We start from the raw sequence: 25,951 nt of genomic DNA, 5'->3' as shown, positions 1-25,951 counted from the left end.
GCATGCGCATAAAACTTAATGTATTTCAATCTTGTGTGTTTCATGCGTTTCATGATGATGATGATGATGATTATATTATCATTATTATCAGTATTATTATTATTATCATTACCATTATCATTATCATTAGTAGTAGTAGTAGTAGTAGTAGTAGTAGTAGTAGTATAGTAGTAGTAGGCCTATAGTAGTATCATTATTACAACAACATGCAATATTCAAACAATAACATTGCACCCAAAAAAAATCGAATGAACAATCTAGGCCTACCTACTAAAGCTGTTTTGTTATCTACATTTACCAATTTCGATACATTGTTAGAATTTGCATTTTGATTGTGTCGTGATACCCCCCATAATGAGCTTTCTCGTTGTCATGGGTAACCTTGTGTAGGAAGTGAGCGTAGATTTTGAATGACACCTTCAAAGTTGGGACTGTAATTCATGCATTGTGACAATTTGCAGGAATATTGCATCATTCGAATCATCATTACCTCAATACATATACAACTAACCAACTAATATTTATGTCAAGCAGAGTGGCGCAGCGGAAGCGTGCTGGGCCCATAACCCAGAGGTCCGAGGATCGAAACCTCGCTCTGCTAAACACCCGTTTTGTTCATGTTTTTCATTTGTTTCATATGTTGTTTTTTTTTTTCGTTTGAATCATTCAACATCGGTACCTTGAGGCAAATGTTACTCACTTACAAGAAATGAAAACAAACAAACAGAACAAAAAATACAAACAATCAAAATAAACCAATACGAGACCAGCCAGATAATTTATCTGTTCCTTTCTTTTGTTTGCTGAGTCCCGCCTATCATATTGATTTCCATTGACACAATTATCATGCTAAGTGAAAGGTGTAATCAAATCGTATCTGTGTGGTGGAGACGACTCATAAGAGACAGTGTTTATTTCACATCTGGGCCCTGTTACATAAAACCCTTACCGCTAGACTTACCACTCCTTTCTAGCGGTAAGTCTTCAAATTAGCGGTAAATTTTATAATCCTTGATGCTGATTGGCTGTGACGCCTAATTTTGACAGTAGTTACCATTGAAATTCAATGGTAAGATTTATGCAACGGGCCCCTGGGTCTGTATAGATTTCAAGAGATTGCATCATTCGAGCTGACAAATAATTTAACAATGTTACCATTTGATTTCGTGAAGCAGAGTGGCGCAGCGGAAGCGTGCTGGGCCCATAACCCAGAGGTCCGAGGATCGAAACCTCGCTCTGCTAGTTAGCTATTTTGCTGTTATTTCAAACATCTCTTTTTCCCCTTACCGTTAGAGACAACAGCTATTTATTAATTATTAATTTATCATGATGCAAGGAAACAACAAATTGACTGTTACCCTAAAAGGCATCTCATCATTTTGTTTTCTGCTTATGTCGTGTTTTCGATTTAACATTAGGGAGCTTTAGATTTTAGACGCGCGGACGTTCAAAGGGGAAAAAAAAAACATGGTCTGAGCGTGCGCAGTAGCGCACGTCAAGCTACTGCGCATGCTCAGACCATGTTTTTTCCCTTTGAACGTCCGCGCGTCTAAAATCTAAAGCTCCCTATTAACACTATGAAAACCTATACGCCATATCTTCAAAATGATGATCTTTTCGAGAAGGAAATGTAAGCATTCATGTAATTTGATGTTTGTTTGGATTGCGATGCTGAAATGAAGATAAGTGTGACTATGCAGTTATGTAAAAACTATCACTGATGGAATTATCACCGGTTTCGCTGTTGAGAATCATAAATTTTGCCATATAAAAATGATATGTTCCGAGGGGAGAAAGCTATACAGTAGTCGGTAGCCGACAGTATTTTCACTGCTGAAAGAAATCGGGATTTGTCATCATGTTTACTGAAATAATGACTTGCTAAATATTATTATATATCAGATGACGCTCACTCTGGTACGTTCAATTCTATGCCGCTAGTTTTAGTTTTTCGTTATTTTTGCGTTTCTACGATGTTCCGAGGAGAGAAAGCTATACGGTAGTCTGAAGCATGCTCGCGGCAAGCTTGTGGGAGTATAAATTTTGAACGAGAACTGAGGCCATTTATCAAACTGTATGTGAGGATGATAATACTTTGCATCCATATTGCATCATCCAATTTGTTACCACATCGTACTGAACCTAAAAGAAATGTAGCCTTTTGATACCACCAAGCAGAGTGGCGCAGCGGAAGCGTGCTGGGCCCATAACCCAGAGGTCCGAGGATCGAAACCTCGCTCTGCTAAACACCCGTTTTGTTCGTGTTTTTCATCTGTTTCATTTATTTTTTTTTTCGTTTGATCATTCAACATCGGTACCTTGAGGCAAATGTTACTCACTTACAAGAAATGAAAACAACAAACAAACAGAATGAAAAATACAAACAATCAAAATAAATCAATAGGAGACCAGCCAGATAATTTATCTGTTCCGTTCTTTTGTTTGCTGAGTCCCGCCTATCATATTGATTTCCATTGACACAATTATCATGCTAAGTGAAAGGTGTAATCAAATCGTATATCTGTGTGGTGGAGACGACTCATAAGAGACAGTGTTTATTTTACATTTTTTTATTTTGGTCTGTATAGATTTCATGGAATTGATTATTCCAGCTGACAAATAGGGCCTAATTTAACAATGTTGTCATTTGATTTCGTGAAGCAGAGTGGCGCAGCGGAAGCGTGCTGGGCCCATAACCCAGAGGTCCGAGGATCGAAACCTCGCTCTGCTTTAGTTAGCTATTTTGCTGTTATTTCAAACATCTCTTTCCCCCCTTACTGTTAGAGACAACAGCTATTTATCAATTATTAATTTATCATGATGCAAGGAAACAACAAATTGACTATTACCCTAAAAGGCGTCTCATCATTTTGTTTTCTGCTTATGTCGTGTTTTCGATTTAACATTAACACTGAAATCCTATACGCCAATATCTTTAAAAGGATGATCTTTTCGAGAAGGAAATGTAAGCATTCATGTAATTTGATGTTTGTTTGGATTGCGATGCTGAAATGAAGATAAGTGTAACTATAATTTTCTTTATCGCGCTGATGATCAACATATATACAGTTATGTAAAAACTATCACTGATGGAATTATCACCGGTTTCGCTGTTGAGAATCATAAATTTTGCCATATAAAAATTTTATGTTCCGAGGGGAGAAAACTATACAGTAGTTGGTAGCCGACAGTATTTTCACTGCTGAAAGAAATCGGGATTTGTCATCATGTTTACTGAAATAATGACTTGCTAAATATTATCATACCTTAAATCAAATGACGCTCACTCTGTTACGTACGTTCAATTCTATGCCGCTAGTTTTAGTTTTTCGTTATTTTTGCGTTTCTACGATGTTCCGAGGAGAGAAAGCTATACGGTAGTCTGAAGCATGCTCGCGGCAAGCTTGTGGGAGTATAAATTTTGAACGAGAACTGAGGCCATTTATCAAACTGTATGTGAGGATGATAATACTTTGCATCCATATTGCATCATCCAATTTGTTACCACATCGTACTGAACCTAAAAGAAATGTAGCCTTTTGATACCACCAAGTAGAGTGGCGCAGCGGAAGCGTGCTGGGCCCATAACCCAGAGGTCCGAGGATCGAAACCTCGCTCTGCTATCCAATGCTTTTGCTTTCATTTATTTTACTGCTCTTCATTTTTTTTCACTGTTTCTTTCTTTGTATCCATTATCTATTCTGTTCAGATTCAGTTTTAAGTGATGACATATTTGACAAACAGTTAAACCAGAGTACAGGGGTTTCTTCATTTCAAATGTTGCAATTCAGCCTTTTGGCTGCGAGAACATTTCATTTAATAAACCATACCATGAACACCATTTCTGTTATTTTTGTGTTTTGTTGTTGTTGTTGCTGTTGTTTGGCGTGACCGCGTGTATGTCTCCTCTCTTGGTCACATTTTCCTGGTACACACGGCCAAATGCATAGTGTCTGTGCCATAATATTGCTATGTTACAATACACTTTATTTGCATCCTAAAACAAGTATTGTTGATAGTATGCTTGTATTATCAGCATCATACATGACCAAAGTACAATGGAAAGATACATAAGATGCATTTAAGATAAATACATCTTATTGGTATATTGATGTTGATTTCTTTTCAGTGTTCCACGTCCTACAAGCTTAGCTTATAATGTGGAACACCCTTTTTCATCCTTCTGACTACTTCTCTTTTGTTACCATGAAAAGGTGTGCATTGTACCTTTTTGTTGTTGTTATAATACCATTCGTGCAAATAAAATTGTTTTGTATTAGGTTCAATGAATTGTCCTTCCCAGCTGGATGAAAGTCAAATTGACACACGGTACCGCTTTGTATCATATATTATTTATTTCTATTGGAAATAAATAAACGACTGAATTAAATTGAGTTGAATCCATGTCCTATCGAAATACCAAAACTCGAACCCCTGCTAGATCCAGGCCATAATCTCCTCATGAAAAAAAAAAAACTCTCACCACATATAATATTCATTTAACTTTTTATATTGCAGGACCACGTCATCCATATCACAAAGAAATGATTATGGTTCTGCCCAACAGCATGTTTCTGTATAGTTCTGTCCTTTTAATATTACCCCCTCCACCCGGTGACACGCCAGTCGGCATTTGGTCATCAGACAAGTGCTCCGTTTTTATTTTCTCCAAGGACTTAGGGTTATATAGTTTTTGGATTGTGATAGGGTTTTAAGTTTAGTTTGATTTGAGGATTAGGATAAGGGTTAGGGTTAGGATTAGGGGTAGGGTTATGCTTTTGGGAATAATTTTTGATTGGCTTATTTCATTTCATGGGAGCAACTCTTGCAGGAGCAAAATGTCATGGAGGCCCCCCCCCCCCCCCCCCCAAAAAAAAAAAAAAAAAAAAAAAAAAGAATACACGAAACAAATGATTGTAAGTTAATCAAATGAACATACGGAGATAACCTTTTACGATCAGGTAGATTAAACTCTTAACAAAACAAAACACCGCAGAGACCCACAAAGCGCATGCGCATAAAACTTAATGTATTTCAATCTTGTGTGTTTCATGCGTTTCATGATGATGATGATGATGATTATATTATTATTATTATCAGTATTATTATTATTATCATTATTATTATTATCATTAGTAGTAGTAGTAGTAGTAGTAGTAGTAGTAGTATAGTAGTAGTAGGCCTATAGTAGTATCATTATTACAACAACATGCAATATTCAAACAATAACATTGCACCAAAAAAAAATCGAATGAACAATCTAGGCCTACCTACTAAAGCTGTTTTGTTATCTACATTTACCAATTTCGATACATTGTTAGAATTTGCATTTTGATTGTGTCGTGATACCCCCCATAATGAGCTTTCTCGTTGTCATGGGTAACCTAGTGCAGGAAGTGAGCATAGATTTTGAATGACACCTTCAAAGTTGGGACTGTAATTCATGCATTGTGACAATTTGCAGGAATATTGCATCATTCGAATCATCATAACCTCAATACATATACAACTAGAGAGGGGCCGTCAAAGGCGGCAGACCCACGCCTAAGTACAAAGTCGGGGTAAACATAATGTGCATTCGGTCATCTACCAGAATTCGGCCACTTAATTGCCAGTGTGCTTTATCACCAGCCAGTGAGTTCTACCAAAGATCGTACACTGAAGTGTACGATCTTTGGTTCTACAGTCACATCACACGCAAATCACATAATTACACATACGGTATTAACACTCATTCACGTACAGGAAAGTCCTTAAGTCTCCTCCAAAAATCCATCGAAAATCCCAAATTCCACCGTCAAAAGTGCAGAATCGGAACTTTTCCAAGCGCGCGCGAATTAAGTCCAGTTTTAAGAGTATTGTCTACGCGACGGGTCGCGGAAAAAGCGCTAAAAATCGAGAAATACGCCGTTTTCTTGCGGGATATTTTGATTATAGCAAGCCGAGAGTGTGATGATATCAAAGGTCGTATGAGTGTACGATCTTTGATGGTATCCACAAAAGCAAAAAAGAAAAACAAAATTTACGTACCCCCTAGGCAATTACCCCTATGATTAGTGTCTACGGGAATTATTCAATGCAAGGGTTGAATGCAAATGTCTACTGCACCAGTATTCGGCCACCAACGAGCGCCGCAACGTCCCCGGTGCAATTTTGCACCAACAGTGTAGAGCGCGATGCATTTTCAGCGGCCTTGCACACGCATTGACATTGAGCACGCATATCGTGCAGTGTGACTGCGACCGAGCAAAATGCTCCTCCAACGAAAAAAACAATCAATGTTAATTTGAAAAATCATCAAATATCAAAGGTCGTATGAGTCTACGATCTTTGATGGTATCCACAAAAGCAAAAAAGAAAAACAAAATTTACGTACCCCCTAGGCAATTACCCCTATGATTAGTGTCTACGGGAATTATTCAATGCAAGGGTTGAATGCAAATGTCTACTGCACCAGTATTCGGCCACCAACGAGCGCCGCAACGTCCCCGGTGCAATTTTGCACCAACAGTGTAGAGCGCGATGCATTTTCAGCGGCCTTGCACACGCATTGACATTGAGCACGCATATCGTGCAGTGTGACTGCGACCGAGCAAAATGCTCCTCCAACGAAAAAAACAATCAATGTTAATTTGAAAAATCATCAAAATACGGGCCAGTTTGTGATGACGGAGAACGAACTTTCATAAATCTAGAAGGACATAGTCCCTCAAATAGGCCTAAACGTAAATTTCGGAATTCTTACGAACATTTGAGCAGCGAAGTCGGATCGTTGGGGAGTTTATGTCTTCGTATGGTAGCGGAAAATCGCAAAGTGAGAAACGGGAAATTTTCGGAATGGTCACTATACCATGGGGTCAAAACTTCAAGGTCACACAGAATTTGCAAGGGTCAACCGATTATCACCAAAATCTAATCGATTCTTTCCTGTCATTATCCAAACATTCCCTGAACATTTCGTGCAAATCCGTTTACCCGTTCTCTTGTTATCTTGTACACAAACAAACAAACAAACAAACAAACAAAAAAACAAACAAAAAACAAACAAACAAACAAACAAACAAACAAACAAACATACGGAACCCTTTACATAACCCCCTGCCGATTTTCATCGGCGTGGGTAACTAACCAACTAATATTTATGTCAAGCAGAGTGGCGCAGCGGAAGCGTGCTGGGCCCTTAACCCAGAGGTCCGAGGATCGAAACCTCGCTCTGCTAAACACCCGTTTTGTTCATGTTTTTCATTTGTTTCATTTGTTTGTTTTTTTTCGTTTGAATCATTCAACATCGGTACCTTGAGGCAAATGTTACTCACTTACAAGAAATGAAAACAAACAAACAGAATAAAAAATACAAACAATCAAAATAAACCAATACGAGACCAGCCAGATAATTTATCTGTTCCTTTCTTTTGTTTGCTGAGTCCCGCCTATCATATTGATTTCCATTGACACAATTATCATGCTAAGTGAAAGGTGTAATCAAATCGTATCTGTGTGGTGGAGACGACTCATAAGAGACAGTGTTTATTTCACATCTGGGCCCTGTTACATAAAACCCTTACCGCTAGACTTACCACTCCTTTCTAGCGGTAAGTCTTCAAATTAGCGGTAAATTTTATAATCCTTGATGCTGATTGGCTGTGACGCCTAATTTTGACAGTAGTTACCATTGAAATTCAATGGTAAGATTTATGCAACGGGCCCCTGGGTCTGTATAGATTTCAAGAGATTGCATCATTCGAGCTGACAAATAATTTAACAATGTTACCATTTGATTTCGTGAAGCAGAGTGGCGCAGCGGAAGCGTGCTGGGCCCATAACCCATAGGTCCGAGGATCGAAACCTCGCTCTGCTAGTTAGCTATTTTGCTGTTATTTCAAACATCTCTTTTTCCCCTTACCGTTAGAGACAACAGCTATTTATTAATTATTAATTTATCATGATGCAAGGAAACAACAAATTGACTGTTACCCTAAAAGGCATCTCATCATTTTGTTTTCTGCTTATGTCGTGTTTTCGATTTAACATTATGGAGCTTTAGATTTTAGACGCGCGGACGTTCAAAGGGGAAAAAAAAAACCACATGGTCTGAGCGTGCGCAGTAGCGCACGTCAAACTACTGCGCATGCTCAGACCATGTTTTTTCCCTTTGAACGTCCGCGCGTCTAAAATCTAAAGCTCCCTATTAACACTATGAAAACCTATACGCCATATCTTCAAAATGATGATCTTTTCGAGAAGGAAATGTAAGCATTCATGTAATTTGATGTTTGTTTGGATTGCGATGCTGAAATGAAGATAAGTGTGACTATGCAGTTATGTAAAAACTGTCACTGATGGAATTATCACCGGTTTCGCTGTTGAGAATCATAAATTTTGCCATATAAAAATGATATGTTCCGAGGGGAGAAAGCTATACAGTAGTCGGTAGCCGACAGTATTTTCACTGCTGAAAGAAATCGGGATTTGTCATCATGTTTACTGAAATAATGACTTGCTAAATGTTATTATATATCAGATGACGCTCACTCTGGTACGTTCAATTCTATGCCGCTAGTTTTAGTTTTTCGTTATTTTTGCGTTTCTACGATGTTCCGAGGGGAGGAAGCTACGGTAGTCTGAAGCATGCTCACAGCAAGCTTGTGGGAGTAAATTTTGAACGAGAACTGAGGCTATTTATTGAACTGTATGTGAGGATGATAATACTTTGCATCCATATTGCATCATCCAATTTGTTACCACACCGTACTGAACCTAAAAGAAATGTAGCCTTTTGATACCACCAAGCAGAGTGGCGCAGCGGAAGCGTGCTGGGCCCATAACCCAGAGGTCCGAGGATCGAAACCTCGCTCTGCTATCAAATGCTTTTGCTTTCATTTATTTTACTGCTCTTCATTTTTTTTTCACTGTTTCTTTCTTTGTATCCATTATCTATCCTGTTCAGATTCAGTTTTAAGTGATGACATATTTGACAAACAGTTAAACCAGAGTACAGGGGTTTCTTCATTTCTGTTATTTTTGTGTTTTGTTGTTGTTGTTGCTGTTGTTTGGCGTGACCGCGTGTATGTCTCCTCTTTTGGTCACATTTTCCTGGTACACACGACCAAATGCATAGTGTCTGTGCCATAATATTGCTGTGTTACAATACACTTTATTTGTATCCTAAAACAAGTATTGTTTAACTATGCTTGTATTATCAGCATCATACATGACCAAAGTACAATGGAAAGATACATAAGATGCATTTAAGATAAATACATCTTATTGGTATATGGATGTTGATTTCTTTTCAGTGTTCCACGTCCTACAAGCTCAGCTTAAAATGTGGAACACCCTTTTTCATCGTTCTGATTACTTCTCTTTTGTTACCATGAAAAGGTGTGCATTGTACCTTGTTGTTGTTGTTGTTGTTATAATACCATTCGTGCAAATAAAATGATTCTATATTGTGTTCAATTAACTGTCCTTCCCAGCTGGATTAAAGTCAAATTGAAACACGGTACCGCTTTGTATCATATATTATTTATTTCTATTGGAAACAAATAAACGACTGAATTAAATTGAGTTGAATCCATGTCCTACTGAAATACCAAAACTCGAACCCCTGCTAGATCCAGGCCATAATTTCCTCATGAAAAAAAAAACCTCTCACCACACATAATATTCATTTAACTTTTTATATTGCAGGACCACGTCATCCATATCACAAAGAAATGATTATGGTTCTGCCCAACAGCATTATTCTGTATAGTTCTGTCCTTTTAATATTACCCCCTTCCACCCGGTGACACGCCAGTCGGCATTTGCTCATCAGACAAGTGCTCCGCTTTTATTTTCTCCAAGGACCTAGGGTTATATAGGGTTTGGGTTGTGGTAGGGTTTTAGGTTTAGTTTGATTTGAGGATTAGGGTTAAAGTTAGGGTTAGGATTAGGGGTAGGGTTATGCTTTTGGGAAGAATTTTTGATTGGCTTATCGCGCAGATATTTCATGGGAGCAACTTTTGCAGGAGCAAAATGTCATGGAACCCCCCCCCCCCCCAAAAAAAAAGAAAAAAATACACGAAACAAATGATTGTAAGATAATCAAATGAACACACGGAGATTACCTCTAACGATCAGGTAGATTCAACTCTTAACAAAACAAAAACACCGCAGAGACCCACAAAGCGCATGCGCATAAAACTTAATGTATTTCAATCTTGTGTGTTTCATGCGTTTCATGATGAAGATGATGATGATGATGATTATTATTATTATCAGTATTATCATTATTATTATCATTATTATTATCATCATCATTATTATTATTATTATTATTATCAGTATCATTATTATTATTATCAGTATTATTATTATTATTATTATTAGTAGTAGTAGTAGTAGTAGCAGTAGAAATATAGTAGTAGTAGGCCTATAGTAGTATCATTATTACAACAACATGCAATATTCAAACAATAATATTGCACACACACACAAAAAAAATCGAATGAACAATCTAGGCCTACCTACTAAAGCTGTTTTGTTATCTACATTTACCAATTTCTATACATTGTTAGATTTTGAATAGATTTTGAATGACACCTTCAAAGTTGGGACTGTGATTCATGCATTGTGACAATTTGCAGGAATATTGCATCATTCGAATCATCATAACCTCAATACATATACAACTAACCAAATAACATCTATGTCAAGCAGAGTGGCGCAGCGGAAGCGTGCTGGGCCCATAACCCAGAGGTCCGAGGATCGAAACCTCGCTCTGCTAAACACCCGTTTTGTTCGTGTTTTTCATCTGTTTCATTTATTTTTTTTTTTCGTTTGATCATTCAACATCGGTACCTTGAGGCAAATGTTACTCACTTACAAGAAATGAAAACAACAAACAAACAGAGTGAAAAATACAAACAATCAAAATAAATCAATAGGAGACCAGCCAGATAATTTATCTGTTCCGTTCTTTTGTTTGCTGAGTCCCGCCTATCATATTGATTTCCATTGACACAATTATCATGCTAAGTGAAAGGTGTAATCAAATCGTATCTGTGTGGTGGAGACGACTCATAAGAGACAGTGTTTATTTTACATTTTTTTATTTTGGTCTGTATAGATTTCATGGAATTGATTATTCCAGCTGACAAATAGGGCCTAATTTAACAATGTTGTCATTTGATTTCGTGAAGCAGAGTGGCGCAGCGGAAGCGTGCTGGGCCCATAACCCAGAGGTCCGAGGATCGAAACCTCGCTCTGCTTTAAGTTAGCTATTTTGCTGTTATTTCAAACATCTCTTTTCCCCCTTACTGTTAGAGACAACAGCTATTTATCAATTATTAATTTATTATGATGCAAGGAAACAACAAATTGACTATTACCCTAAAAGGCGTCTCATCATTTTGTTTTCTGCTTATGTCGTGTTTTCGATTTAATATTAACACTGAAATCCTATACGCCAATATCTTTAAAAGGATGATCTTTTCGAGAAGGAAATGTAAGCATTCATGTAATTTGATGTTTGTTTGGATTGCGATGCTGAAATGAAGATAAGTGTAACTATAATTTTCTTTATCGCGTTGATGATCAACATATATACAGTTATGTAAAAACTATCACTGATGGAATTATCACCGGTTTCGCTGTTGAGAATCATAAATTTTGCCATATAAAAATTTTATGTTCCGAGGGGAGAAAACTATACAGTAGTTGGTAGCCGACAGTATTTTCACTGCTGAAAGAAATCGGGATTTGTCATCATGTTTACTGAAATAATGACTTGCTAAATTTTATCATACCTTAAATCAAATGACGCTCACTCTGTTACGTACGTTCAATTCTATGCCGCTAGTTTTAGTTTTTCGTTATTTTTACGTTTCTACGATGTTCCGAGGAGAGAAAGCTATACCGTAGTCTGAAGCATGCTCGCGGCAAGCTTGTGGGAGTATAAATTTTGAACGAGAACTGAGGCCATTTATCAAACTGTATGTGAGGATGATAATACTTTGCATCCATATTGCATCATCCAATTTGTTACCACATCGTACTGAACCTAAAAGAAATGTAGCCTTTTGATACCACCAAGCAGAGTGGCGCAGCGGAAGCGTGCTGGGCCCATAACCCAGAGGTCCGAGGATCGAAACCTCGCTCTGCTATCCAATGCTTTTGCTTTCATTTATTTTACTGCTCTTCATTTTTTTTTCACTGTTTCTTTCTTTGTATCCATTATCTATTCTGTTCAGATTCAGTTTTAAGTGATGACATATTTGACAAACAGTTAAACCAGAGTACAGGGGTTTCTTCATTTCTGTTATTTTTGTGTTTTGTTGTTGTTGTTGCTGTTGTTTGGCGTGACCGCGTGATGTCTCCTCTCTTGGTCACATTTTCCTGGTACACACGGCCAAATGCATAGTGTCTGTGCCATAATATTGCTGTGTTACAATACACTTTATTTGTATCCTAAAACAAGTATTGTTTAACTATGCTTGTATTATCAGCATCATACATGACCAAAGTACAATGGAAAGATACATAAGATGCATTTAAGATAAATACATCTTATTGGTATATTGATGTTGATTTCTTTTCAGTGTTCCACGTCCTACAAGCTTAGCTTATAATGTGGAACACCCTTTTTCATCCTTCTGACTACTTCTCTTTTGTTACCATGAAAAGGTGTGCATTGTACCTTTTTGTTGTTGTTATAATACCATTCGTGCAAATAAAATTGTTTTGTATTAGGTTCAATGAATTGTCCTTCCCAGCTGGATGAAAGTCAAATTGACACACGGTACCGCTTTGTATCATATATTATTTATTTCTATTGGAAATAGGTAAACGACTGAATTAAATTGAGTTGAATCCATGTCCTATCGAAATACCAAAACTCGAACCCCTGCTAGATCCAGGCCATAATTTCCTCATGAAAAAAAAAACTCTCACCACATATAATATTCATTTAACTTTTTATATTGCAGGACCACGTCATCCATATCACAAAGAAATGATTATGGTTCTGCCCAACAGCATGTTTCTGTATACTTCTGTCCTTTTAATATTACCCCCTCCACCCGGTGACACGCCAGTCGGCATTTGGTCATCAGACAAGTGCTCCGTTTTTATTTTCTCCAAGGACTTAGGGTTATATAGTTTTTGGATTGTGATAGGGTTTTAAGTTTAGTTTGATTTGAGGATTAGGATAAGGGTTAGGGTTAGGATTAGGGGTAGGGTTATGCTTTTGGGAATAATTTTTGATTGGCTTATTTCATTTCATGGGAGCAACTCTTGCAGGAGCAAAATGTCATGGAGGCCCCCCCCCCCCCCAAAAAAAAAAAAAAAAAAAAAAAGAATACACGAAACAAATGATTGTAAGTTAATCAAATGAACATACGGAGATAACCTTTTACGATCAGGTAGATTAAACTCTTAACAAAACAAAACACCGCAGAGACCCACAAAGCGCATGCGCATAAAACTTAATGTATTTCAATCTTGTGTGTTTCATGCGTTTCATGATGATGATGATGATGATTATATTATTATTATTATCAGTATTATTATTATTATCATTATTATTATTATCATTAGTAGTAGTAGTAGTAGTAGTAGTAGTAGTAGTAGTAGTAGTAGTATAGTAGTAGTAGGCCTATAGTAGTATCATTATTACAACAACATGCAATATTCAAACAATAACATTGCACCAAAAAAAATCGAATGAACAATCTAGGCCTACCTACTAAAGCTGTTTTGTTATCTACATTTACCAATTTCGATACATTGTTAGAATTTGCATTTTGATTGTGTCGTGATACCCCCCATAATGAGCTCTCTCGTTGTCATGGGTAACCTTGTGCAGGAAGTGAGCGTAGATTTTGAATGACACCTTCAAAGTTGGGACTGTAATTCATGCATTGTGACAATTTGCAGGAATATTGCATCATTCGAATCATCATAACCTCAATACATATACAACTAACCAACTAATATTAATATGTCAAGCAGAGTGGCGCAGCGGAAGCGTGCTGGGCCCATAACCCAGAGGTCCGAGGATCGAAACCTCGCTCTGCTAAACACCCGTTTTGTTCATGTTTTTCATTTGTTTCATTTGTTGTTGTTTTTTTTTCGTTTGAATCATTCAACATCGGTACCTTGAGGCAAATGTTACTCACTTACAAGAAATGAAAACAAACAAACAGAACAAAAAATACAAACAATCAAAATAAACCAATACGAGACCAGCCAGATAATTTATCTGTTCCTTTCTTTTGTTTGCTGAGTCCCGCCTATCATATTGATTTCCATTGACACAATTATCATGCTAAGTGAAAGGTGTAATCAAATCGTATCTGTGTGGTGGAGACGACTCATAAGAGACAGTGTTTATTTCACATCTGGGCCCTGTTACATAAAACCCTTACCGCTAGACTTACCACTCCTTTCTAGCGGTAAGTCTTCAAATTAGCGGTAAATTTTATAATCCTTGATGCTGATTGGCTGTGACGCCTATATTTTGACAGTAGTTACCATTGAAATTCAATGGTAAGATTTATGCAACGGGCCCCTGGGTCTGTATAGATTTCAAGAGATTGCATCATTCGAGCTGACAAATAATTTAACAATGTTGTCATTTGATTTCGTGAAGCAGAGTGGCGCAGCGGAAGCGTGCTGGGCCCATAACCCAGAGGTCCGAGGATCGAAACCTCGCTCTGCTAGTTAGCTATTTTGCTGTTATTTCAAACATCTCTTTTTCCCCTTACCGTTAGAGACAACAGCTATTTATTAATTATTAATTTATCATGATGCAAGGAAACAACAAATTGACTGTTACCCTAAAAGGCATCTCATCATTTTGTTTTCTGCTTATGTCGTGTTTTCGATTTAACATTAGGGAGCTTTAATTTTAGACGCGCGGACGTTCAAAGGGGGAAAAAAAAAAACACATGGTCTGAGCGTGCGCAATAGCGCACGTCAAGCTACTGCGCATGCTCAGACCATGTTTTTTTCCCTTTGAACGTCCGCGCGTCTAAAATCTAAAGCTCCCTATTAACACTATGAAAACCTATACGCCATATCTTCAAAATGATGATCTTTTCGAGAAGGAAATGTAAGCATTCATGTAATTTGATGTTTGTTTGGATTGCGATGCTGAAATGAAGATAAGTGTGACTATGCAGTTATGTAAAAACTATCACTGATGGAATTATCACCGGTTTCGCTGTTGAGAATCATAAATTTTGCCATATAAAAATGATATGTTCCGAGGGGAGAAAGCTATACAGTAGTCGGTAATCGACAGTATTTTCACTGCTGAAAGAAATCGGGATTTGTCATCATGTTTACTGAAATAATGACTTGCTAAATATTATTATATATCAGATGACGCTCACTCTGGTACGTTCAATTCTATGCCGCTAGTTTTAGTTTTTCGTTATTTTTGCGTTTCTACGATGTTCCGAGGGGAGAAAGCTACGGTAGTCTGAAGCATGCTCACAGCAAGCTTGTGGGAGTAAATTTTGAACGAGAACTGAGGCTATTTATTGAACTGTATGTGAGGATGATAATACTTTGCATCCATATTGCATCATCCAATTTGTTACCACACCGTACTGAACCTAAAAGAAATGTAGCCTTTTGATACCACCAAGCAGAGTGGCGCAGCGGAAGCGTGCTGGGCCCATAACCCAGAGGTCCGAGGATCGAAACCTCGCTCTGCTATCAAATGCTTTTGCTTTCATTTATTTTACTGCTCTTCATTTTTTTTTTCACTGTTTCTTTCTTTGTATCCATTATCTATCCTGTTCAGATTCAGTTTTAAGTGATGACATATTTGACAAACAGTTAAACCAGAGTACAGGGGTTTCTTCATTTCTGTTATTTTTGTGTTTTGTTGTTGTTGTTGCTGTTGTTTGGCGTGACCGCGTGTATGTCTCCTCTTTTGGTCACATTTTCCTGGTACACACGGCCAAATGCATAGTGTCTGTGCCATAATATTGCTGTGTTACAATACACTTTATTTGTATCCTAAAACAAGTATTGTTTAACTATGCTTGTATTATCAGCATCATACAATCATGACCAAAGTACAATGGAAAGATACATAAGATGCATTTAAGATAAATACATCTTATTGGTATATTGATGTTGATTTCTTTTCAGTGTTCCACGTCCTACAAGCTCAGCTTAAAATGTGGAACACCCTTTTTCATCGTTCTGATTACTTCTCTTTTGTTACCATGAAAAGGTGTGCATTGTACCTTGTTGTTGTTGTTGTTGTTATAATACCATTCGTGCAAATAAAATGATTCTATATTGTGTTCAATTAACTGTCCTTCCCAGCTGGATTAAAGTCAAATTGACACACGGTACCGCTTTGTATCATATATTATTTATTTCTATTGGAAACAAATAAACGACTGAATTAAATTGAGTTGAATCCATGTCCTACTGAAATACCAAAACTCGAACCCCTGCTAGATCCAGGCCATAATTTCCTCATGAAAAAAAAAACCTCTCACCACACATAATATTCATTTAACTTTTTATATTGCAGGACCACGTCATCCATATCACAAAGATATGATTATGGTTCTGCCCAACAGCATTATTCTGTATAGTTTTGTCCTTTTAATATTACCCCCTTCCACCCGGTGACACGCCAGTCGGCATTTGCTCATCAGACAAGTGCTCCGCTTTTATTTTCTCCAAGGACCTAGGGTTATATAGGGTTTGGGTTGTGGTAGGGTTTTAGGTTTAGTTTGATTTGAGGATTAGGATTAAAGTTAGGGTTAGGATTAGGGGTAGGGTTATGCTTTTGGGAAGAATTTTTGATTGGCTTATCGCGCAGATATTTCATGGGAGCAACTTTTGCAGGAGCAAAATGTCATGGAACCCCCCCCCCCCCCCCAAAAAAAAAAAAATACACGAAACAAATGATTGTAAGATAATCAAATGAACACACGGAGATTACCTCTAACGATCAGGTAGATTCAACTCTTAACAAAACAAAACACCGCAGAGACCCACAAAGCGCATGCGCATAAAACTTAATGTATTTCAATCTTGTGTGTTTCATGTGTTTCATGATGAAGATGATGATGATGATGATTATTATTATTATCAGTATTATTATTATTATCATCATTATTATCATCATCATTATTATTATTATTATTATTATTATTATTATCAGTATTATTATTATTATTATCAGTATTATTATTATTATTATTATTAGTAGTAGTAGTAGTAGTAGTAGCAGTAGAAATATAGTAGTAGTAGGCCTATAGTAGTATCATTATTACAACAACATGCAATATTCAAACAATAATATTGCACACACACAAAAAAAAAATCGAATGAACAATCTAGGCCTACCTACTAAAGCTGTTTTATTATCTACATTTACCAATTTCTATACATTGTTAGAATTTGCATTTTGATTGTGTCGTGATACCCCCCATAATGAGCTCTCTCGTTGTCATGGGTAACCTTGTGCAGGAAGTGAGCATAGATTTTGATTGACACCTTCAAAGTTGGGACTGTAATTCATGCATTGTGACAATTTGCAGGAATATTGCATCATTCGAATCATCATAACCTCAATACATATATTAGTACAACTAACCAAATAACATCTATGTCAAGCAGAGTGGCGCAGCGGAAGCGTGCTGGGCCCATAACCCAGAGGTCCGAGGATCGAAACCTCGCTCTGCTAAACTCACGTTTTGTTCGTGTTTTTTCATCTGTTTCATTTATTTTTTTATTTTTTTCGTTTGAATCATTCAACATCGGTACCTTGAGGCAAATGTTACTCACTTACAAGAAATGAAAACAAACAATCAAAATAAATCGATAGGAGAACAGCCAGATGATTTATCTGTTCCGTTCTTTTGTTTGCTGAGTCCCGCATATCATATTGATTTCCATTGACACAATTATCATGCTAAGTGAAAGGTGTAATCAAATCGACTCATAAGAGACAGTGTTTATTTTACATCTGGTCTGTATAGATTTCATAGAATTGCATCATTCGAGCTGACAAATAATTTAACAATGTTGCCATTTGATTTCGTGAAGCAGAGTGGCGCAGCGGAAGCGTGCTGGGCCCATAACCCAGAGGTCCGAGGATCGAAACCTCGCTCTGCTAGTTAGCTATTTTGCTGTTATTTCAAACATCTCTTTTTCCCCTTACTGTTAGAGATAACAGCTATTTATTAATTATTAATTTATTATGATGCTAGAAAACAACAAATTGACTGTTACCCTAAAAGGCATCTCATCATTTCTACTTATGTCGTGTTTTCGATTTAACATTAACACTATGAAAACCTACACGCCATATCTTCATAAGGATGATCTTTTAGATCAGACAAGTGCTCCGCTTTTATTTTCCCCAAGGACTAAGGGTTATATAGGGTTTTAGGTTTGATTTGAGGATTCGGATTAGGATTAGGGGTAGGGGTAGGATTAGGGGTAGGGTTATGCTTTTGGGAAGAATTTTTGATTGGCTTATCGCGCAGATGTTTCATGGGAGCAACTTTTGCAGGAGCAAAATGTCATGGACCCCGTTTACAGTGCGGGGCTGGGCCGAGCCGCGGCCGAGCCGCGGCCGAGCCCAGCCTCAATATTGCGAGGCCGGGCCGCGCAATTTTGTCCGTTTACACTGCCGGGCTCGGCCGCGCTTTTGATTCAAACCTTTTAATATTTTGTCGTAGTGGCGCTCTGCTTGTAAACAAACGCAATTTGGTATTGTCTGGTTTTCAGACCCTTTGCCAAATGAATTCCATGGCGACAGAGTCGCCGTTCAGGCAAAGGTATTTGCCGAAGGAAAAAATCCTTTGCAGGACAAAACTATCTCAAACTATACTAGTTTTCGACGTTGAGGGGGTTAATATCCTGAATGGCGAAAGATACAGGCAGAGGGTTTGGAAGCCAGACTAAGATTGGCCGCGCAATAATGGCCGCGCATTTTGACCAGTTTGCGTTTACACCAAGCAAAGGCCGGGCTCGGCCGCGGCTCGGCCGCGGCCGAGACCACCTCCAGAGCAAGGCCAAATGCGAGGCCAATTTTGGCCTCGCATTTGGCCTTTTGCGCGTTTACACTGAAGCGGGGCTGGGCACGGCCGCGGCCGAGCCGCGGCCGAGCCTCGCACTGTAAACGGGGTCATGGACCCCCCCCCCCCCCCCCCCCAAAAAAAAAAAAAAAAAAAAAAATACACGAAACAAATGACTGTAAGTTAAACAAATGATTGTAAGGTCATCAAATGAGCATACGGAGATAACCTTTTACGATCAGGTAGATTCAACTCTTAACAAAACAAAACACCGCAGAGACCCACAAAGCGCATGCGCATGAAACTTAATGTATTTCAATCTTGTGTGTTTCATGCGTTTCATGATATTGCATCAGCCAAGTCATCGCTTTAAATAAGTAAGCACATTATTGTCGGCATGAAGCAGAGTGGCGCAGCGGAAGCGTGCTGGGCCCATAACCCAGAGGTCCGAGGATCGAAACCTCGCTCTGCTAAGCCAAAGCTTTTTGTTTATTATAATTTGATCTCATGTTGCCAATTCTGATGGTAGAAATTTTCGAGCCGGAGTGACCGTTACACAAAGCCATATCGAGAGTTAGGCCTATGTCCACGAATTTGCGTGACAATTTAGGTTTTCGTATTGCCTTGTCTGATTTCATCTTCTTTTCCTTTTCAATGTCTAGTCCCCTTTTCTTCAGCTATTGTCTTGTCTTTTCCCCTATCCCCCGTTATACTTCCGTTAAAGGAGGAAGGGGGGGGGGGGGGGGTAATAGAGAGCAGGTAGTAAGAACCCAAGCAGGCGTCCCGTTTTCCCTGTAACATGTCCACTTGTTATGCACATAAAGTCAACTGCCGGTCAGTGCTCCTCCATTCTCATTCACCTGTAAAAACACAACAAAGAAATAAAGTAGTAAGGAATATCATTTTTACTTTACCTGTCTGCATTCCACTGATCACTAAACAGGACCAGTTACGCCTTCACTGCAGCTACACCCGATCGGGAGGTATACTCTCTTGCTGTAACCGAAAGATGGCGCTATTACATTACACCTGTCAGAGCCGTAAGACCGAAAAGGGTGTTAGGCTGATTGGGTCCCACACGACTCCAATAAATGAGCGAACCCGCCGATTTACACTCATCAAATCGTGTATCATTGTATCATACATGGGCAGTGGAAGGGACGGGGGGGGGGGGGGGGGGGGGCAGGGAGCCATACGTTTAGTGGCCCATGATGTAATAAATACATCATTTAAAACTTGCCAAGAATTTAGATAAATTACTTACTGGTAACAGCAATTTATCAAACAGTTCCGGAATTTAAAAAAAAAAAAAGATCATCATCATCATCATCATCATCATCATCATCAATTCAGCACTGGAAATATTCTGTTCATGCTGAATTACCTCACAATATTATATTCATTTTGAAACCCATACTGAAAAAAAAAAAAATGATAATCCAGTTTGTTTAATCATGACTTTATTCAAGTTCAAGTAAGTGTGAGAATAACAAATATACAAAAGAACCAGGTCCACCGTTTCATTCAAAACGAATGGCAGGTTTAGACACGTACATGGGGATACAAAACAACAATATTAGAGTTTACATTATTGCAACCCATATCACACATAGAATATCAGATATTACCGGTGATCAATCAATAAAAACAATCAATACATAATACTATTTCTGTGTTACAATAACAGCAGTGATGTAGTTATCATCCGCAGTATTGATACAATAATCCGCATTAAAATATGATATAATAAATTATACAAATACACATATAGGCCTATATATATGCATATACATACATATACACACACACATATATATATACAAAAAACCCACATAAACCTTATTGTCATCATCCTCTCATCAAATTTTCACCAACGTTAATCTTTATTTGGCTCTGTGCCCCATACCCCTACCACATATTATAATTATCAGAACCCATCTTATTTACAACTATCAATCTTTTTCAACCTAAAACCAAAAACTATAAACAAACATTTCTACATTTTTTTTCAATTACCCATTCACCCATAATATTACAGTGCATCAATACTAATCTCATCTCTACTTTCCAAACATATCATTTAACCTCAAATTCCTTTCCTTTCCCAACAAAAAGCAAAACATAAAAAAATGCGAAATCCAAACCAGCCGCAGCGGCAGAATAAACTTTCACCCGCTATCCCCATCTCATACCTGCGGCTACCCTCCTCCTCCCCCCCCCCCCCCCCCCCCCCCCCGGGAAAAAAAAATCTACAGCCAATACCACATATAAACCGTAAATATCTACGCCTGTATATTATACAAACAATAAATATCTATATCAATAATTATAACATACCTCAAACAGTATTCTACAATTATATCACATACATAACACATGATTACAAACATGTGTCTTACAGACCGGCAAACATATTCCTGTACTTCCGCGTCGGCTTCATAGTGGGTGTGAATATTGCATAACTATTAAGTCATGGATCTAGGTGCCGTACCTCCCCCCAAGCTCTCTCTTTCCTGGCATAAAATATTGAAAAAGAGGAGAGTATGGCGAGTTTAGAGAGCGTCTGGAAAAATTCGTTTGGACGAATCTTTGAACCTGTTGTTCTCAGAATTCGCTTTAAACGGCTTTTGTTCCCCCGGTCTATTAGGCCCCTTGCCCCGACTTCTATCGCGTGGAATGACACTGAGTAGCCCTTATCCTGGATGTCCCGCACAATTGAATTATACTTTTCTACTTTTCTTTGATGTGCATCCTTGAGGTTCATTTCAAAGGGAACAGTTAGTTCAACAATCGTGATATCTTGTTCTTCCTTAAGGATAACTAAATCTGGGCGCAAACTTGTAGTGAGAATATGGGGAGGTATGGTGCCCCCGGCGATTGAGTGCCCCTCTAAGTCAGTGTAAATCGTCCCGTTGGACAGATTTTCAAGAAATGTTTTATACATATACCTCAGCAGGTTGTTATGACGCCACTCGTATCTATCTAGAAAAACTGGGCAGTTTGAAAGTATATGATGCAAAGTGCCAGTGGTGCCCGGGCAGAAGACACATTTATCACTGAGGCGTTTACCCCAGGTGTGCAAGTTTGTGTAGGAGGGCAGAGAATCTATACACGCATTGATAATGAAACTGAGAACTCTTTTGGGGAGGTTATACATGATCGATTTCCATGTTAGATTCTCATTTTCCAGTAACAGTAATGATGTGAATTTCCCCTGCACTAAGAGTGGCGCTACTCGATCAGTCCAGTATTTCACTGTATCCTCCTCTATTACCTGCTTAACCATTTTCTTTACTGCGTTCCATGAGCTTGTCTGCACATTAACTAAATTTTCCACTTTACCATGAGTTACGTTACAATTCACAACAGTGGACTGTTTACGTGCCCAATTTGACTCTCTTTCAATGGCGGAGTCAATCGCTTGGTTAACGACACTATCAGCTTTGACTCTCGATCTGGTGAAAGCTAAAGATTGAGACTGGCGGTAGATGTCAGATAGGCTGGGGATGTTGAGACCATGGGGTAAGTGAACAATGGCTATGTTAGCACCACGAGCGGGAACACCTAACCATTTTTTCAGATATTTGTCGGTCATTACATCGAGTTTATCTAGGTGGGTCTTTTCCAGTGTATGAACTGTAAGCAAAAAACGGATAGAATTTAGCAGGTAACGTGAATAGATGGCAACCTTAAACTCCGGACGGACACATGTTTCTTCAATTCTTTGCATCTTGACCATTATTTCATTGTGAATGAACTCGCATACTTCGGCTGGTTTGCCACTAAAACAAATATGCGAACCCAGAAATTTATGAGACTTTTCTTTGATTGAACGAATACGTTCAGAGCCGATTGAATAGTCAATCTCTTTAGGGACACCACCGCAGATAGAAAGACTGCAGCATTTGGAAGGTTTTAGTTTGAGTCCCATTGACGCTGTGTATGAGTGCAATTGGTCAATTATTTTTTGATGTTGTACTTTGTTGTTCGTGATCAAATTGAAATCGTCTGCGTACGGAGTTGTTATGATTCTGGTGCCATTCAAATCATACCCCAGTCTATCCTTCATCTGTCCGAGATATTCGATAAGGGGGTTGAAACATAACAGAAAAACCATAGGTGAGAGGGGGTCTCCCTGAAACACGCCTTTTTTAAACGTGAAAGGTTGAGACAGCCATTTGTTACCTTTTACACTACCTTGCAATCTCCCGTACAGATTGTCGATGTACACCGATAGATTGGTTGGTACATGAAAACGATGCAAGGAATGGGATATCAACTCGTGGCTAACACTCCCAAAAGCATCCGCCAGATCGAAAAACGTTAGATGCACTGTGCGTTTCTTGGCTTTACTGTGCGCAATTATTTCATGTAAGACTTGATTATGCTCGACACAACCATTAACTCCATTGATGAAAGCCTTCTGCACATTCGGGTCAATGAAACAATTTGTAGTCAGATAACATGCTAGACGGTTTGCGAGTATTTGGTGGAAAATTTTACTTACACAAGAAGTTAACGAAATCATTCTGAAATTTTCCGGTACATTTGTATCCCCGGCCTTATGTATCAGCGTTACTTGGCAACAGGACCAGCTCTCAGGGGGGTCATTTGTTTCAAGAAGTAGTTGAGAAAATAGAGTGGCCAAAAAATGGTGAACACAAGGAGTGTTTCTAAGCAAGCCGTACATAAGGCCATCTGGCCCGGAAGAGGAAGAAGCCTTCTTGGCTTGTAATACTAATTTCACTTGTTTAGGTGTAACCGGGGTTAAATCAAATTCATAATTTCTTTCATCTACGTTTATGTATGGGAACCATTGGAGCTGATTAAAATCAATGTGCTCAGCTCGGGAGTATCTTTGTGGATAATACTCATCTGCCGTTTCTTTCGAGAAGGAAATACTGGGGGTAGCTTTATTAAAGTCTCCGTTACATACTTGTTTTGAGAAGTTCCAGAAGTCTTTTCTGTAGAGATTTTCCTGGTAGGCTGCCGTTTTTCCAGCTTTCCTTTTGTCAGATCGCTTTTTCAGAAAAGATACTGCTTTAACTGCTGACCGAAAGTTTTTTCTGTCTTCCTCAGTGCTTTCCTTGCCAAATGCTTTTCGACGGAGAATGTTTTTCTTTTTTCGCGCGTCAGCTAGAGTTTTTGGTTCATGTTCGACGTATGCTCGTGAGTTGTTTTCTTGGACGAAGTCGGGTTGCGAAGCGAAGTAGCCGAAGACGGTATGGCTGAAAGAGTCGGCGGCCTCCTTGGGGGTCAAGATGCGGTGATTTAGGTCACGATGAATAGGTGCTATGAGTTCTTTCAGCTCATTGTTCCTTTGCTGCCATTCATTCCTCGCATACTGTGGGATGGCTAAGCGAGTGAAAGCCTCAGTTTGAGCTATGTAGATGATTAGCAGCAGGACGACGGAATGCATTAAACCTTTGCGGCCCATTATGCACTTGCGAAGCTTGATCACGTGGTCAGCTAGGTGGCGCCACTAAAACCTTTGATATGGTAGCAGCTGGAAAGGTAGGGGGCTGACGGCGATCGGCTAGTGGGGTTGGTCAGCGGGTCGTCACCTTGAGCACCCGTTATGGTCGTTGTAATTTCCGAATAAGAAAATACGGAATGTTCTGCCGATATTTTCTTAAATATCAACCGATAACATATCAAATTCAACGACGGGTTAAAATGTTGAGACACTCACCAAAACAGTGATAACAATAACGATGTAGGCGGGCGCGGTCAAATCCGGAATTTTGGGCAAAATTTTGCAGCGGTGAAAAACCTTTCCGAGATTGCCGTTGCGCCCTCTATCATTCTATATGTAAACACAGTCAGAAAGTGCACATGAGTAGGCCTATATGGTTTAAGTGAGTGAGCTTATGTATATCGTGTTTGTGACCTCTACTCAGAAAAATTATCATCGCTATGAATGCAAAACGATTTTTAGTCAAACCTATTAGCTACTCTGATGTTAACGTTTGGGACATGAGAGATAGATAAATAGATATATAGATAGACAGATAAATAGATAGAGATAATCAGATGTAGACAGATAGACAGGTAGATAGATAAATAGATGAACAGATGAAGATAGATATATAGATGGATTTATATCATAGATAGATATAATTAGATAAACAGATATAATTAGATAGGTAGAGATATAGAGAAATAGAGGGACAAAAAGATAAAATATGTATGTTATACGGATAGATAAGATAGATAGATAGATAGGCAAAAAGACAGACAGATTGATACATTGATGAATGAATGAAAAGATAGATTGACAACGAAAGAGAGAGAGAGAGAGAGAGAGAGAGAGAGAGAGAAAGGGAGAGAGAGAGATGGAGAACCCTTATAACGAGTCAACGCCCTCTTTCAAGAAAGCCGCCATCTTGTATAACATGCCCGAAAGACCCCACTTTATTCAATAAGGGTCCACAAATAGCCGCTACAGCGAAACATGAGCACTCGCAAATTCACGACAACACAGTTGAAAGTTTGCAGTTACAATTGTGTAATACTGTAACTGCCATTCCGTCCCGGAATTCCCATTGTTATGAGGTATTTTGCCCCCTAGATAGAAGAATTTTGATTGTTACGAGGAAAAAAAAAACAGCTCAAGATTATTAAACCAGACCGCACATTACTCTCTCCGCTCTGCCCGACGCCAGTGAACATCGTCAGCAATACCAACTTTTCGTGCGATCTGTTACAAACTGGTCATTGGTACATGATCGTATAATTTTTGTGTACGTTATCACAATTTGCGCCACTTTTGAAATATAGGTCTTAGTAGTAGTCGTGGTGATCTTATCAGAATAAAGATCGTGAGGACAGTCGATCGTGGACAAAACTTCTCCACGATCAACGCAATTGCCACGACTGAAGTCAAGATCAGATAAGATCTGATAAAG

The 25,951-nt window shown here is 38.5% G+C and overlaps 16 non-coding genes across 16 annotated transcripts; all 16 read left to right on the top strand.

Annotated features, from left to right (window-relative positions):
- The first annotated feature begins 529 nt into the window (after window positions 1-529).
- Window positions 530-601, top strand: Trnam-cau (transfer RNA methionine (anticodon CAU)). Its single transcript has one exon. It is a non-coding gene; the product is annotated as a tRNA-Met (tRNA).
- Window positions 602-1,170: 569 nt separating this feature from the next.
- Window positions 1,171-1,242, top strand: Trnam-cau (transfer RNA methionine (anticodon CAU)). The gene has a single exon. It is a non-coding gene; the product is annotated as a tRNA-Met (tRNA).
- A 931-nt stretch (window positions 1,243-2,173) lies between these two features.
- On the top strand, window positions 2,174-2,245 carry Trnam-cau (transfer RNA methionine (anticodon CAU)). The gene has a single exon. It is a non-coding gene; the product is annotated as a tRNA-Met (tRNA).
- Window positions 2,246-2,659: 414 nt separating this feature from the next.
- Trnam-cau (transfer RNA methionine (anticodon CAU)) lies at window positions 2,660-2,731 on the top strand. Its single transcript has one exon. It is a non-coding gene; the product is annotated as a tRNA-Met (tRNA).
- Window positions 2,732-3,551: 820 nt separating this feature from the next.
- On the top strand, window positions 3,552-3,623 carry Trnam-cau (transfer RNA methionine (anticodon CAU)). The gene has a single exon. It is a non-coding gene; the product is annotated as a tRNA-Met (tRNA).
- A 3,524-nt stretch (window positions 3,624-7,147) lies between these two features.
- Trnak-cuu (transfer RNA lysine (anticodon CUU)) lies at window positions 7,148-7,219 on the top strand. Its single transcript has one exon. It is a non-coding gene; the product is annotated as a tRNA-Lys (tRNA).
- A 1,569-nt stretch (window positions 7,220-8,788) lies between these two features.
- Trnam-cau (transfer RNA methionine (anticodon CAU)) lies at window positions 8,789-8,860 on the top strand. Its single transcript has one exon. It is a non-coding gene; the product is annotated as a tRNA-Met (tRNA).
- Window positions 8,861-10,696: 1,836 nt separating this feature from the next.
- Window positions 10,697-10,768, top strand: Trnam-cau (transfer RNA methionine (anticodon CAU)). Its single transcript has one exon. It is a non-coding gene; the product is annotated as a tRNA-Met (tRNA).
- Window positions 10,769-11,181: 413 nt separating this feature from the next.
- On the top strand, window positions 11,182-11,253 carry Trnam-cau (transfer RNA methionine (anticodon CAU)). The gene has a single exon. It is a non-coding gene; the product is annotated as a tRNA-Met (tRNA).
- Window positions 11,254-12,074: 821 nt separating this feature from the next.
- Trnam-cau (transfer RNA methionine (anticodon CAU)) lies at window positions 12,075-12,146 on the top strand. Its single transcript has one exon. It is a non-coding gene; the product is annotated as a tRNA-Met (tRNA).
- A 1,841-nt stretch (window positions 12,147-13,987) lies between these two features.
- Trnam-cau (transfer RNA methionine (anticodon CAU)) lies at window positions 13,988-14,059 on the top strand. Its single transcript has one exon. It is a non-coding gene; the product is annotated as a tRNA-Met (tRNA).
- Window positions 14,060-14,630: 571 nt separating this feature from the next.
- On the top strand, window positions 14,631-14,702 carry Trnam-cau (transfer RNA methionine (anticodon CAU)). The gene has a single exon. It is a non-coding gene; the product is annotated as a tRNA-Met (tRNA).
- A 931-nt stretch (window positions 14,703-15,633) lies between these two features.
- Trnam-cau (transfer RNA methionine (anticodon CAU)) lies at window positions 15,634-15,705 on the top strand. Its single transcript has one exon. It is a non-coding gene; the product is annotated as a tRNA-Met (tRNA).
- Window positions 15,706-17,632: 1,927 nt separating this feature from the next.
- Window positions 17,633-17,704, top strand: Trnam-cau (transfer RNA methionine (anticodon CAU)). Its single transcript has one exon. It is a non-coding gene; the product is annotated as a tRNA-Met (tRNA).
- Window positions 17,705-18,064: 360 nt separating this feature from the next.
- Trnam-cau (transfer RNA methionine (anticodon CAU)) lies at window positions 18,065-18,136 on the top strand. Its single transcript has one exon. It is a non-coding gene; the product is annotated as a tRNA-Met (tRNA).
- A 1,308-nt stretch (window positions 18,137-19,444) lies between these two features.
- On the top strand, window positions 19,445-19,516 carry Trnam-cau (transfer RNA methionine (anticodon CAU)). Its single transcript has one exon. It is a non-coding gene; the product is annotated as a tRNA-Met (tRNA).
- Window positions 19,517-25,951: the final 6,435 nt, after the last annotated feature.

Source organism: Diadema antillarum, unplaced genomic scaffold, assembly GCF_040938485.1.
Source record: "Diadema antillarum isolate AM-2024a unplaced genomic scaffold, OU_Dant_1.0 scf00000100, whole genome shotgun sequence".
Taxonomy (NCBI): domain Eukaryota; kingdom Metazoa; phylum Echinodermata; class Echinoidea; order Diadematoida; family Diadematidae; genus Diadema; species Diadema antillarum.
This window is presented reverse-complemented; position numbering and strand designations above follow the sequence as displayed.